General features: G+C 30.8%; 1 protein-coding gene across 1 annotated transcript in view; it reads left to right on the forward strand.

Moving 5' to 3' along the window:
- Positions 1 to 12333, forward strand: part of LOC148239600 (farnesol dehydrogenase-like) — a 105289-nt gene that overhangs the window by 67835 nt on the left and 25121 nt on the right. The window lies entirely within an intron of this gene.

Raw genomic sequence — 12333 nt, forward strand, 5'->3', positions numbered from 1 at the left:
AGTAATATTAGCTAAATAAATAATAATTATTTTTAATAAATATATTTAGATACGTTCTTGCAGAGCTAAAACAATAAACACATAAGCACATGAAATATAAATTATTCACAGTCAGTAGAGTAAATTTGATGTGAACGTCATAATGATGACAATCACATCAAATTTATAAAATTGTTAAAAATATTTGGAAAAGTGCCTCCGAATAGTTTTAACAATTTTATTGGTATAATTTATATGTTTTGACAATAAATGTTTTAATGTCAGAATTTAAGTGAAAAAATATGCAATTAAATTAAAGGTAAAGATATTTTATTTAGCAAAAAATTAAATTATATTGTTTTTATGTTTTGAATATATTTATTTAGTGTTTAATCAATTAGCTATAAATAATATCATTATACCATACAATATTTACCAAGATCCAGCATGTTTTGTAAAAATTTTTGATTTGTAGATTTTTGATTACACTTGTTAACAAATTTAAAAAAAATTGACCCATGACATTTGATCGACATTTATTATGTAAAATCGTGCGCTAAATTATAAAATTTGGAAAATACAACCCCTTTCGATATATTGGCAAATTTACGTTTTTTTCTAAATTGCAAAGTATTTTATACTAACTTACAGGTAATTAAATTTTCTAGTAACCCTCTGTGCAGCGTTTTTCAATCAGATTATCGGTTTGGGAACTATTTATGATTTTATCGCCGATTTTGGATCATTTTGAGCAAAATTGAGTTCGTACTATAAATTACACAAAGATTTTTTTTAATATTGGCTTATTCCTTACAATGAACATTATTTTATTCTCAGCTTCTATTTTCAACCAATATAGGCATTGTCGTTTTTGTAGTTTTAAAAGTTGACTAAGTATCGACTAAGAGATGAATTTTGGTTATAATTAATAGTTCTTAAGCATCCTGTGTATGTTTGCTAGAAAAATCCAATGTGTCAATTTTTTTGCAAAATGGCGGCAAGTTTAAAAATTTAAATACTTGTAACTCAGTAGGTTTAAATTTTAATTTTAATATTGCTATGTATGAAACGTTTATAAGGCTAAACTTCATCTAAATAAAATATAAAAAAAAAGTTTTTTGCTTTAAAACAAGCAATGTATCAGTTCGATCGGACCCCCATACGAGCCATTTTGAGACTTTCAGAAGAGTTAACGCTCTTATCTGCTTGGTTTTAAAGATTAAAAATTGAATTTTTAGTATCGTATAGAACTATCGTGCACCCTTTATACGTTTTGTATTAAAAAAATATATAATTTTTTTTTACAAAATGGCGGCCAATGTAAAAATTAAAAGTGTCATAACTTTGCAAAATCAAACTCTACTGAAAAATGTTGTATGCAAAAAGTGTTTAGAAACTTAATTTGCATTTAAAAACAGTTTTTAATTTTTTTTTTTTTTATTAAAACCGAGTCTTACGGTATATTGACCGGGCCCCCGAACGAGCTTTTGCGCGACTTGGCATATATTTAACGCTAGTATTTGCTTCCTTTTAAAGATATTTGAACTTTTGATGCAAAATAGAGATTTTGAATATACTTACGATACTGTTTAAAAAAATTAAAAATTAAAAAAAAAAGTTTTTTTTTTCCAAAACACGTTTAGTGTTATGAGTCGATCGACCCACCATACATACGCTTATAAAACTTGCAATATAGTCAAGGTCAGTGTGAGCTTATTTATACATATTTAAATTTGAATTTTAGTGACAGTATAGAATTCTTAAGCACTCTGTATATGTTTGCTAGCGAAATCCAATGTGTCAATTTTTTGCAAAATGGCGACAAGTATAAAAATGTAAACACTCGTAACTCAGTAGGTTTAAATTCAAACGAAAAGTTCGCTATACACGAAACGTTTAAAAGCCTAAACTACGTCCAAATAAAATATAAAAAAAAATGTTTTTTGCTTCAAAACAAGCGATGTATCAGTTCGATCGGACCCCATACGAGCCATTTTGAGTCTTTCAGAAGAGTTAACGCTCTTAACTGCTTGGTTTTAAAGATTAAAAATTAAATTTTTAGTATCGCATAGAAAAACCGTGCACACCTATATGTTATGTATTAAAAAAATATATAATTTTTTTTTTCAAAATGGCGGCTAATGTAAAAATTTAAAGTGTCATAACTTTGCAAAATAAAATCCTACTAAAAAATGTCGTATGAAAAAGTGTTAAGAAACTTAATTTGCATTTAAAAACAATTTTTAATTTTTTTTTTTTGATTAAAACCGAGTCTTACGGTATATTGACAAGGACCCCGAACGAGCTTTTATGCGACTCTGCATATAGTTAACGCTCGTATTTGGTTCCTATTTAATATATTGACTTGAATTTTTTAACAAAAATAGAGCTTTCAAATATACTTACGATACAGTTTAGAAAAATTTCTAAATAATGAAAAAAATGTTTTTTTTTTCAAAACACGTTTAGTGTTATGAGTCGATCGACCCACCATACATACGCTCATAATATTTTCAATATAGTTAAGGTCAGTGTGAGCTTATTTATACATATTTAAATTTCAATTTTTGTGACAGTATAGAATTCTTAAGCATCCTGTGTATGTTTGTTAGCAAAATCCAATGTGTCAATTTTTTGCAAAATGGCGACAAGTATAAAAACTTAAGCACTCGTAACTCAGTAGGCTTAAAATTTAAAGAAAAGATCGCTATATATGAAACGTTTATAAGCCTTAACTTTATCTAAATAAGTTTAGTCACAATACCGGTATTACCAGTATCGGTATTGTATTCCCTAGTTGTCATGTTTTTACTTCACTTTTTAGTAGTTCGATATACTATTTTCCACCAAGTGATGGTTTCTCCTTTTTGGAATCGGATATGGGAGCTATAGTTCAGTAATGGTCCGAGTTCACATTAGCCCCATGATATGATCTGACATCTATTAGATTGAACATATGCCTTGAGTCAATAAGGACGTGTTCAATTTGGTTTACGTGTCTATCTTCGAGCGTTTTCCACGTGCCTTTGTGGATATCTCTATGTGGATTTATTGTAACATCAATAATGTTCTGCTTTCAAGGAGTTTGTATTTGTGGAAGTTTCAGATGTTGAAGTTTATGAAAAACGTTTTCATTATCTACAAAACACATTTACATTAACACTCAGACATCTGTATATAAGAACGTTTACATTTCAACACAGCTTCTCTTGTGCTGTAACCATTTCTAGTCATTCGTTAATGAAGCTTAAAAATTCAACACTTAATAGTCCAAATACGTGTTTCTGGTGCCTGTTGGTAATATCAACGCGATCCAAAAGAGCTGTAAAGTTTTAACAAAGCGCATCAAATTTAATCTCGGTCGTTTTCGTTACGCGCGAGTGTGCGCGATATGAGCGAAGTTTCGCGTTTTAATGAAAGCTTTAAAACTAAACGTTAATTAAAATCGACGCAAAACGCATCCGAAAGCGGCGTTTTTATTCAAAGAGCGTCCGGTTTAGAGCTTTGCTTTGAAAACTTTCGCGCCGATTCACCGAAATCCGCATCTCAAACGAGCGCGTTATTAAATTTCGACGCGCAAAGGGTTGAAAGCGCGCCGCTCGCAATTACCGCCAACTTTTGACGAATGGCAATTAATTAACGGGAATAACGTCAAGTGAAGACTTTTGACTCAAACATAGTTTGATAGGCCCTGTTGATTGTGTTAAGTTGGAAAGTAAAATAATCATTTAACGATTGTCAGGAGGCAGTATTCAACAAAAACATTTCATTGATCTGTTTTAGACAAATAATTTCATTATAAACTTTTTACTCATTTAACTGTTTTATCAATATTCATCCCTTACGATTTTTTTTAAATGGTGCATATTTGAGAATACCGATTTTTTGACCGTTCAATGCATTGTTTCCATATTCAACTTACTACTAAACGTGACTTATCACACTTGTATTGTAGTTTGAATTAAACTTTATGTTATATTATATTTTATATTATAAAAAAGTGCATATTTGAGAATAGTAGTAGATCATAAATTAGATATAATAATTTGTAATTTTACAGTAACATTGCTTTTAAAATCTAGTTTATAGTTTTATATTATATTTTATGTATGACTAATAATAAATATGTGTATTTTACTTTTACACAATCACATGGTAAAACTTTTGCAAAATAAAATATCTTTACTTTTACCCTTAATTTTATATTTTTTTTTCAGAAATAAAAAAATAAATTTTATTGAAAAAACATATCAATTATACCAATTAATTATTTTTTTTTAATAAATTGCTAAAAACATTTGGAAGAGTGATTGAATATTGCCTTTCAATTTATACCTATGAATATTGACGAAAAGGTTAACGCTCTACTGACTGAATAATTTATCTAGGTTTGAATCTCACATGAAATTTTGAATTAATTACAAATTAAAAAACTTTTTGTGTTTTTTAATTTGTATTTAATTTATAATCATATATTAGCTTTTAAATGATACAAATCAAGCTAGTAAAATAGTAAATAAACCCATGTTTTTGTCGGATTTTTGTAATAATAATCTGTTTTAGTCCCCTTTTTTAAATTAAAAAGTTAGTTAATAAAATTATTTTTAAGATCATCTATTACTTATTTTCTATTACATAATTTTACAATAAAAAAATACATTTTAATATTGACAGTAATTATGCAATTAGGCTAAATAGATTTAATAATGTTTTTAATGACAACATAAAGATTTCTAAATAACATACATAATTTAATTAGTTTGCTCCTTTTAAGATACGATCTCAATAAATTTATTAAAATAAGCAGTTCTTGCAATAATCATTTTCTATAAATTTAAAATAGTTAATCTACAAAAAATTGTGTTAAATATGATTTTATCTCTGATTCAACTGAAATATGTATATATTTTTAAATGGATGTTTATTTACAAAAATATATTGCAATGAATTTTCAACAAGAAAAAATTTGAAATGTTTTGTAGACAAAGGATCAGACGAAATGTCCGAGTGAATGTGGGAATGTGGTTAGACGAACCTCAGATCTGAGGTAAAATGATTTCTGATTACCAAGGTCCAATTATTTATTCTCTTCGCCGCTCCATGGTGGACTCTTTGCTCCGCTTTTTTTCGAAAAGCCGATCAATCAAAGAAAGGTGGCGAAGTTTCACGAATATAAATTACTATTGGCTGATAAGGCAGATTGGAAATGGTTACGCGCGTTATTGAATCTTAATTATGATTTATGGCAAATATGTAATCCGTTAAGTCCCAATGATTTTATTCTTAAACGCAGAAACCCATTTTTTTCATTATTGGTAATTATTTTTTGATAATATGCGTTATTCCTTCTGTTTAATTATTTATTAAAAAGTGATTCAGTTGAAAAATCCGACCAAAATTTAAATAAGACTTTGCTCTTTTTGATTTTTAATTATTTTATCAAAAAATATCTATGAGATAATAAATATCTATAAGATAGTACAATGACGACTAAAAATATACATAAACGGAATCTCAAATAAAATTATTATTCACTCAATTAGTATATTTAAACATCGACGCAAATTACGTCACCAAAAAAAATGCGCATTTCTGAGAAGAATAATGTATATAACAAAAGGAATTCGCTAAAAGTCAACGTCGTATTCAACAAGAAAACGACTGCCTATAAACAAATGCACTTTACAAAACACCGACCTGAAAATCGCGTCATAAAAAACGCCGCTCACAAAGAAACGAGCCGCGTTAAAAGCTTTTGCAAATAAATATTGCTGTAAAATTTCAAAAGATATTATAAAATCAAAAAATCCTGTGCGCATTTCCTTTGTGTCTAAGGTCTTACATAAGCTTAACGCAGTTAAAATATTATCATAACGAAGCGAAAACGAAAGGCATGTATCGCTCTAATATATCATTTCTATGTAAATTGAATTGTTAATTCATCAACATAAAGTTCATTAACATTCTGATTGCCATTCACATGTCGCTCGTATAAAACGAACAATATTTTCGTATGATTAATACTCATCGCAATGTGATTTCATTAATTCGTCGCGTATTTGCGTTTAATTATGACTGTTTTCGAAACCTATTTACATAATATATTGAATGATATATCCACCAATGAGAATGTTTTTTTTTCATAAAATCGAATTTAATACTGTGCTCTTTGCTGTTTGCGAAATTAACTTTGTTTGCGCTAAAACTGTTGACGGTCGCTGCACACTCGAATTCCTTGGGAGTTAAACATCGTCTGTAGCTTTTCGATTGTTTTGTTAGTTTGCTTCGTGCACTTTGTGGTTCAAGTATAGCATGCTATTGACAAAAGCTTTGGCGTTTCAAAAGTCACATTGCAACTCAAACGTTCAACTCAAACAATAGAATATAGACGGAATTGGTTAGTTTTTATTTATTTTTAAAGTGCAATGCTACATAAGATAGGAGTGGTGCACCATATAGATAGTAATAATAAATACAATATTAGGCCACTTTATATTGAAAGATAAAGATCAGCACTATTTGACCAGAGTTCACGCGAAGGGAGAAGCGGCTGTTTTCAAGTCTTAATACGAATTCAGATGTGCTTTATTTTGTTCCAAGTCGAGAATAATTGTTCAAAATTAATTTTGACCAGAAGTGTTGACGGAAGCGAATACCGTATGGAAGTGAATGAATTTGTTTAATTATACAATTGAATAGGAATCATTCATTATCGCGAACAACTGCGCCTGTTATTGTGTTACGTTAAAGTACGCCCCGCATATGGTCGCACGTATACAGGAGGCTCAAAAATAGCCGGAGGGCCTCCGTTAAAATAATATAACTGCGTCATGGCATAGGTCGTTAAGATGGTGTTATGGCGGATGACTCGAATTATTTTACGACGAGCCGTAAAAAAAGAGGTTAATGCATCGACGTAACAGTCAAACCGGTACAGTATATTTCATCCCCCAAGGTCGGTGAAAATTCGCAGTTATCCCCCGCGGAGGAGGCGAGAATCTCGCTTTATTACGGCCACCCCCGTATGGAGGGGGTGTTAATGCGTATTTTTTTTCGGCAAAAACAGTATGGAAAACGGTAAAAGTCCCCGCGGTCGATCGAAATATAATAACCGTATTGGAGCGTTAAAAGCGAACGCCTGAGCAATTTCGCAGCAAAATGGATATGGGCTAGATTAAAAATTCATGCTAAAAATTAAATTGAATTAGGCGCATATTAATGAACTCTGAAAATACGTCATGTACAATAGGGTTGGCTAAACTGATTTGAAAAAAACGTCTCAGATAGCCAAAGTCCGCAAAGCGGTTAACTTTTAATACTGGGATGCTACGTGTTTCGCATGAATTCCAAGTCAAAAGCGAAGTGGTAGTCCAAGTGAAAGTTTGGATCTGTATGGAGTTCTGAAGCAACGTTATATTCCTCATTTTACTCTATCCGTTAAAAAACTTCCGAAATCACAGAATTGTTTAAGTTCAGCAACGGTAGTTTCTCTACCTGCTTACTCAGATATGGTATTTTTGGGTACTTATCTAAATAATTCCGTATATTTTAACCCTTTGTAGTCCAAAGATATTTTACTGAGGCTTGCCCCAAATTCAAATCATTTAGAATGAATATATTTAATTAAATTTAATTATTATATAACTATACAAAACATTCTATATTTTATAAAATAAATTATATTTTGCCAGAATTAAAAATAATTCATAAATACCATAGCTTAATATAAACTAATTTTTATAGGCTGTCTATTTACGATTTAAGACTATTTTTTTAATGATATTCGCGATTAATTTAGTTTACTAATTAAATTTTCAACTAAACTTAAATTTATTGGCAATAATAATTATATTATTCGATAAACTATATACAAATTATTTTGGCACGCCTCTGGTCCAAATTTGATTATTAGAGGTGGTCAACTATAATGACTCAATATTCATAATATTCATCTGTTAGTAAAAATAAGTGATTTTATACAAGCATTGCAAAGCATTTAGTCCTTAAAAAAATATTATATAAATTCACACCTCCGTACATAATTCCCCTGGCCATAATTAACTATTCTTAAATTGTCTCTATTTCTGATTTTAAATCATATTAATTACTTACTAAAATACTTTTGTAACATTTTATTTTCTAACTTATATATAAATAGTAAAACATTCATCTGCAATATTTAACACTTAACCATTCCAATCTATCAAACATACTTCTACAACTAGTAAATCTATTTTTATTTAAAACTACTCTCATTGCCTTATTTATTAAGTTCTTAGTTTATTAAACATATCTAATATTGTTGCACAATAATTAAAATTAAGTAATTTTATTTTATGTTTATACTAACCATATTTTTCTTCTTGGATAAAATACCTATTTTTCTACTATTATTTTAAAATATGTTACTACTATTTTTTAATTATTATCTAACATATTTTTATAATTAATAAACATACATTTAATATTCCCTGATTTGTATTTAAAAAACATATCTAATTTTCACACTGAGTGGATCTTTCTATGTTAACTTTTTTTTCATAACATGTTGACATGTTTATAATAAGCCAAGGTGCTGAATAGCAAAATATAAAAGCATAACTTTTATTACATTTTCAACCCATGAGTTTCCAACTTGTTTTGTGAAGTTAGTATTGGTTATTTTACAATAGTATTTCTTAAAAATACTACCTATTTTAATATAGTTAAATATATAATGTAGATAAATCAATCCAATAAACAAATGTGAATGTACGACCTCAAACACACGTCCATTTTCACAAAAAAAATGCGGTTCAATTCCCCCATATGGGTTCCCCCATATGGGTTCCCCCAAAAAGAGCATGTCATCATCATCAATCTTCAGTGTAAAACTACAACACATTGGCAAGAAGCACTCTTTCTAATAAGAACATTTATAATCGTTCGATCAATTCTTAAGGACGTCCTTCAATTAGCTCACATCCTTATTAGGAGCGACCGTATCGATTGAATACGTAGTGTCGGAAAATTCGTAAGTGGAGCGCTGTATGAGTAATATATTCCTCGCTGGGAGAAAAAGCCAACCCACTTTTGAAGGGGGTCGAAGCCTTCGAAGTCTCCCCCTCGATTTATTTGTGTAAGTTTTCGTCGTATATTTGTTTACTGGTGCTTCCCTCCCTCGTAAATCCTAATGATTCCGGCAAATCTCCGGTCGTATCTTATGATAAATGCCGAACAAGATTCGATTTTGCCAATTTCTGTGTAACAACGAGAGCGTCTAGTTTATCGCGACACGTGCTATATTACTTACTATGGGTTATATTACTTGCCATGGAAAGCGCTACAGCGTATGTCTGCCGATTTACGTGAGCCGGGGGATCTACGTTATAATTTGTGAGATTTGAAGATTGCTGCTTCGACGTGGAACGGATCTAATATGCGGCGAAATGTAGAATTATCTCAACTATTATGATACCCGACTGTTGTGTATTTCATTAGTATGCACCATAAGTTGAAAACAATTGTTATGGCTTATCATAAAGTTCACTTTTGCGTGGGTTTTGTTATCATCTACTATATATCCTTTAATTAAATTTAAATTTAATTTATTAATAAGCACATACGTGGATTTATAATTATTTTTAATTACCTAAAATTTAAGCATTTATCTCTCAACTCAATGCGACTCTCTTTAACATAACTTCAGGAATCATTAGTAAATAAACACTTTATTTGCTTTAAATGTGGCAATGAGGAACGTTACCTCACAGTTTTATTGCATCTAATGTTTAATTTGACAAAATTTAATGACTTGACCTAATTATGTTGCTTTAGGACTGCAACGATTTTTTTTTAAATTAAAATAAATATATTTATTAGTACAAATATTATATTTTTTTATAACAAGTTTGGCGATCATGACTTGACAGGTTTCCCCAATGTGTCATGATAGTATTCGATCACAAGCTAGGCGGCACTCTGATAACACTGACGTGGCAGCGATTACGACCGGTGGTGTCTCGTCTGCCGATCTCATTTATAACATTTAATAATTTCATGAACAAAAATTTTTTTTTGCGAAAAATAAAAACTCTGATTACAAAAAATTAAATCACATTTAAATTTCGTTGGATGGTTAAGCGGAGGTGCTTTTCTAATAATATGTTTATAATTTACTTGTAGAAATCTAAATTTTCATGACGAAGCAATGTTGAAAAAAATAAACACTCGGTCCATTTTTTTAACTGTCGGTTTTATCAATTGAACCACCCTTCTATTCATCAACTTAATCCTTCAATAAAGGGATTAAATTGGCAGGTCTTTAACGGCCTTTAGAAAAAAAATCATAAACAATGGTAGCAAAAAAATTGGAAATGTGCTATACAAATGTGTTTAAAACAAAAAATGAGCTTCTTTGTTCAAATGGAACAGCACCGTGAGAAAACCATTTGATAGAAAAAGTCAAAGTACTTTTGATCCGTATTGGATAACCATAAATTTTGCCCTAAAAATAAAAAAAAATAAACAGGTAATTAAAAATAATAAAAGTATTTGTCGCAAGCGAGTTGAGAAAGGATAATTCGTGCATTCGGGCTTGCTACCTAAACGGCTTTTCATAATCCACTCTGGCATCTAATTGCAAAGCTTAAAAAAACACCTAACGGCAACCTTTATATGTATCTCATACATGTCATATAAATCTTTTAATTGTTAAAACGTTTCAAAGATTACATATTGTAGTAAATTATTACCGAATATTGGTGGTTGATAAGTTAAATGGCTTAAATGATACGATTTGATAAATCTTACATGATGATTTAGTAACTAAATATGATTGTAAAATCACTTCTCACGAAATACGATATTTTTGATACCTCGCTCTATTTACTTAACGTGACACCATAAGCCTTTCTTAGAGTGAAAAGTCTTATCAAAGGGAAACTATTCTAAGATAAAGAATATGTAACCGCTGAATTGAAAGTAGTTTCTTCGAACGTTGTTATCTGTTTTGTTTTGTAAAGCAAAATGTATTATACTATATTCAGAATACGTTTTATATATAGTATGCAAGTCTTGGAATAATTTAGTTAAATGCTCCATAATCCAGATTTTCTGCGGATTGTGTACATTTCTCAACTGGCAACATATTAATACCGAAACGAAAATAGTATTTTTATTTTAGTGATATTTTCGCACACAAAGTAAAACTCTACAAGACGCTGAGCTTTCAAAAAGCTCACTTACGTACATTACGAAGCCATTCATGGCGTTCTAAAGCACGCGTGTGTATAATATGCGCATACCTACGTATAGAGTGCATCATTGTAAATGGCAAAGCTGTGTAAGCGGTTTTGATCGTATACATACATATATTTATATGAAAATAATATGATTACTCGGCAACTTTTCATTCGTGGCGCCGAAACACGAGAGCGTCTTCAAAGGAGATTTCACCCTGGAAGAAGAAAGGGAGAGATAGAGAGAGAGAAAGCCGCTTGTTTCGGACGATGATTAATTAATCTTTTGAACTCAGGTACGATCATCGCTCACGTCAGTCGCGATCGTTAGCCACCGCTAAGTAATATGACTACTATGCAAAAATCTGACTATCAACGAGCGTTTGCAATTAACGTTAATATGGTCTAACATCATTTTTTATTTAATTTAATAATTATTTTTGTATTTATACTTAACATATTTTTCATCCTAGATGTGTGTGACTTCGCAGCCGGTAAGACGCTAGTAGAAACTAGTGAGAATTTTATTATATTATTTTACATATGACGTTTTTTGCGAGAAACTGGCGCAGGGATGATGTCCGTGGAAGATCCTTAAAGTTCTGCTGCGACAGTATAGCGAAGGTTGATCTCTCTCTGTTGCGGTGCTCGTATGGTGGAGTCCCTCTCAGGATATGAGCGTCCATGATCATATATTGTCCGCGGGTGGGCCGAATCTGTTCCTTCGAGTGTCTACTCTTGTCTACCTGGTCCTCCTTAGAAACCAGGCTTAAGTATTCAGGGCTGCAAAGCTTGCTGGCCAATCACAATCCCGTTGCACTCGCTTCTTAGAACAACGAAATAGGTATACGCCTTTAGAAAGTGACATTTGCTTGATGGAAATCTCCGAGTTCGAATTGTGCAACAAAAATGTTGTGTCCTCACGGTGCTTTTTGTCTTCCGGTGATTCTTTCCCGTGACCGTTTCGTAACAAAGAAACATTCATTAAATGCACCAGAGAATCCTTGCGTGTTATTTATGAGGGAACCCTTTTTTTCAACGAGAGCCTTTCCATTTTTGGTAACAGTAATTAACGCGAGTTTCAAGAATAAAATCATCTACAAACGATCCCCCACAATATTTATTTTTCTACTTT

Source organism: Plectrocnemia conspersa, unplaced genomic scaffold, assembly GCF_051122295.1.
Source record: "Plectrocnemia conspersa isolate PC_06_02 unplaced genomic scaffold, ASM5112229v1 ptg000001l, whole genome shotgun sequence".
Classification (NCBI taxonomy): Eukaryota; Metazoa; Arthropoda; class Insecta; order Trichoptera; family Polycentropodidae; genus Plectrocnemia; species Plectrocnemia conspersa.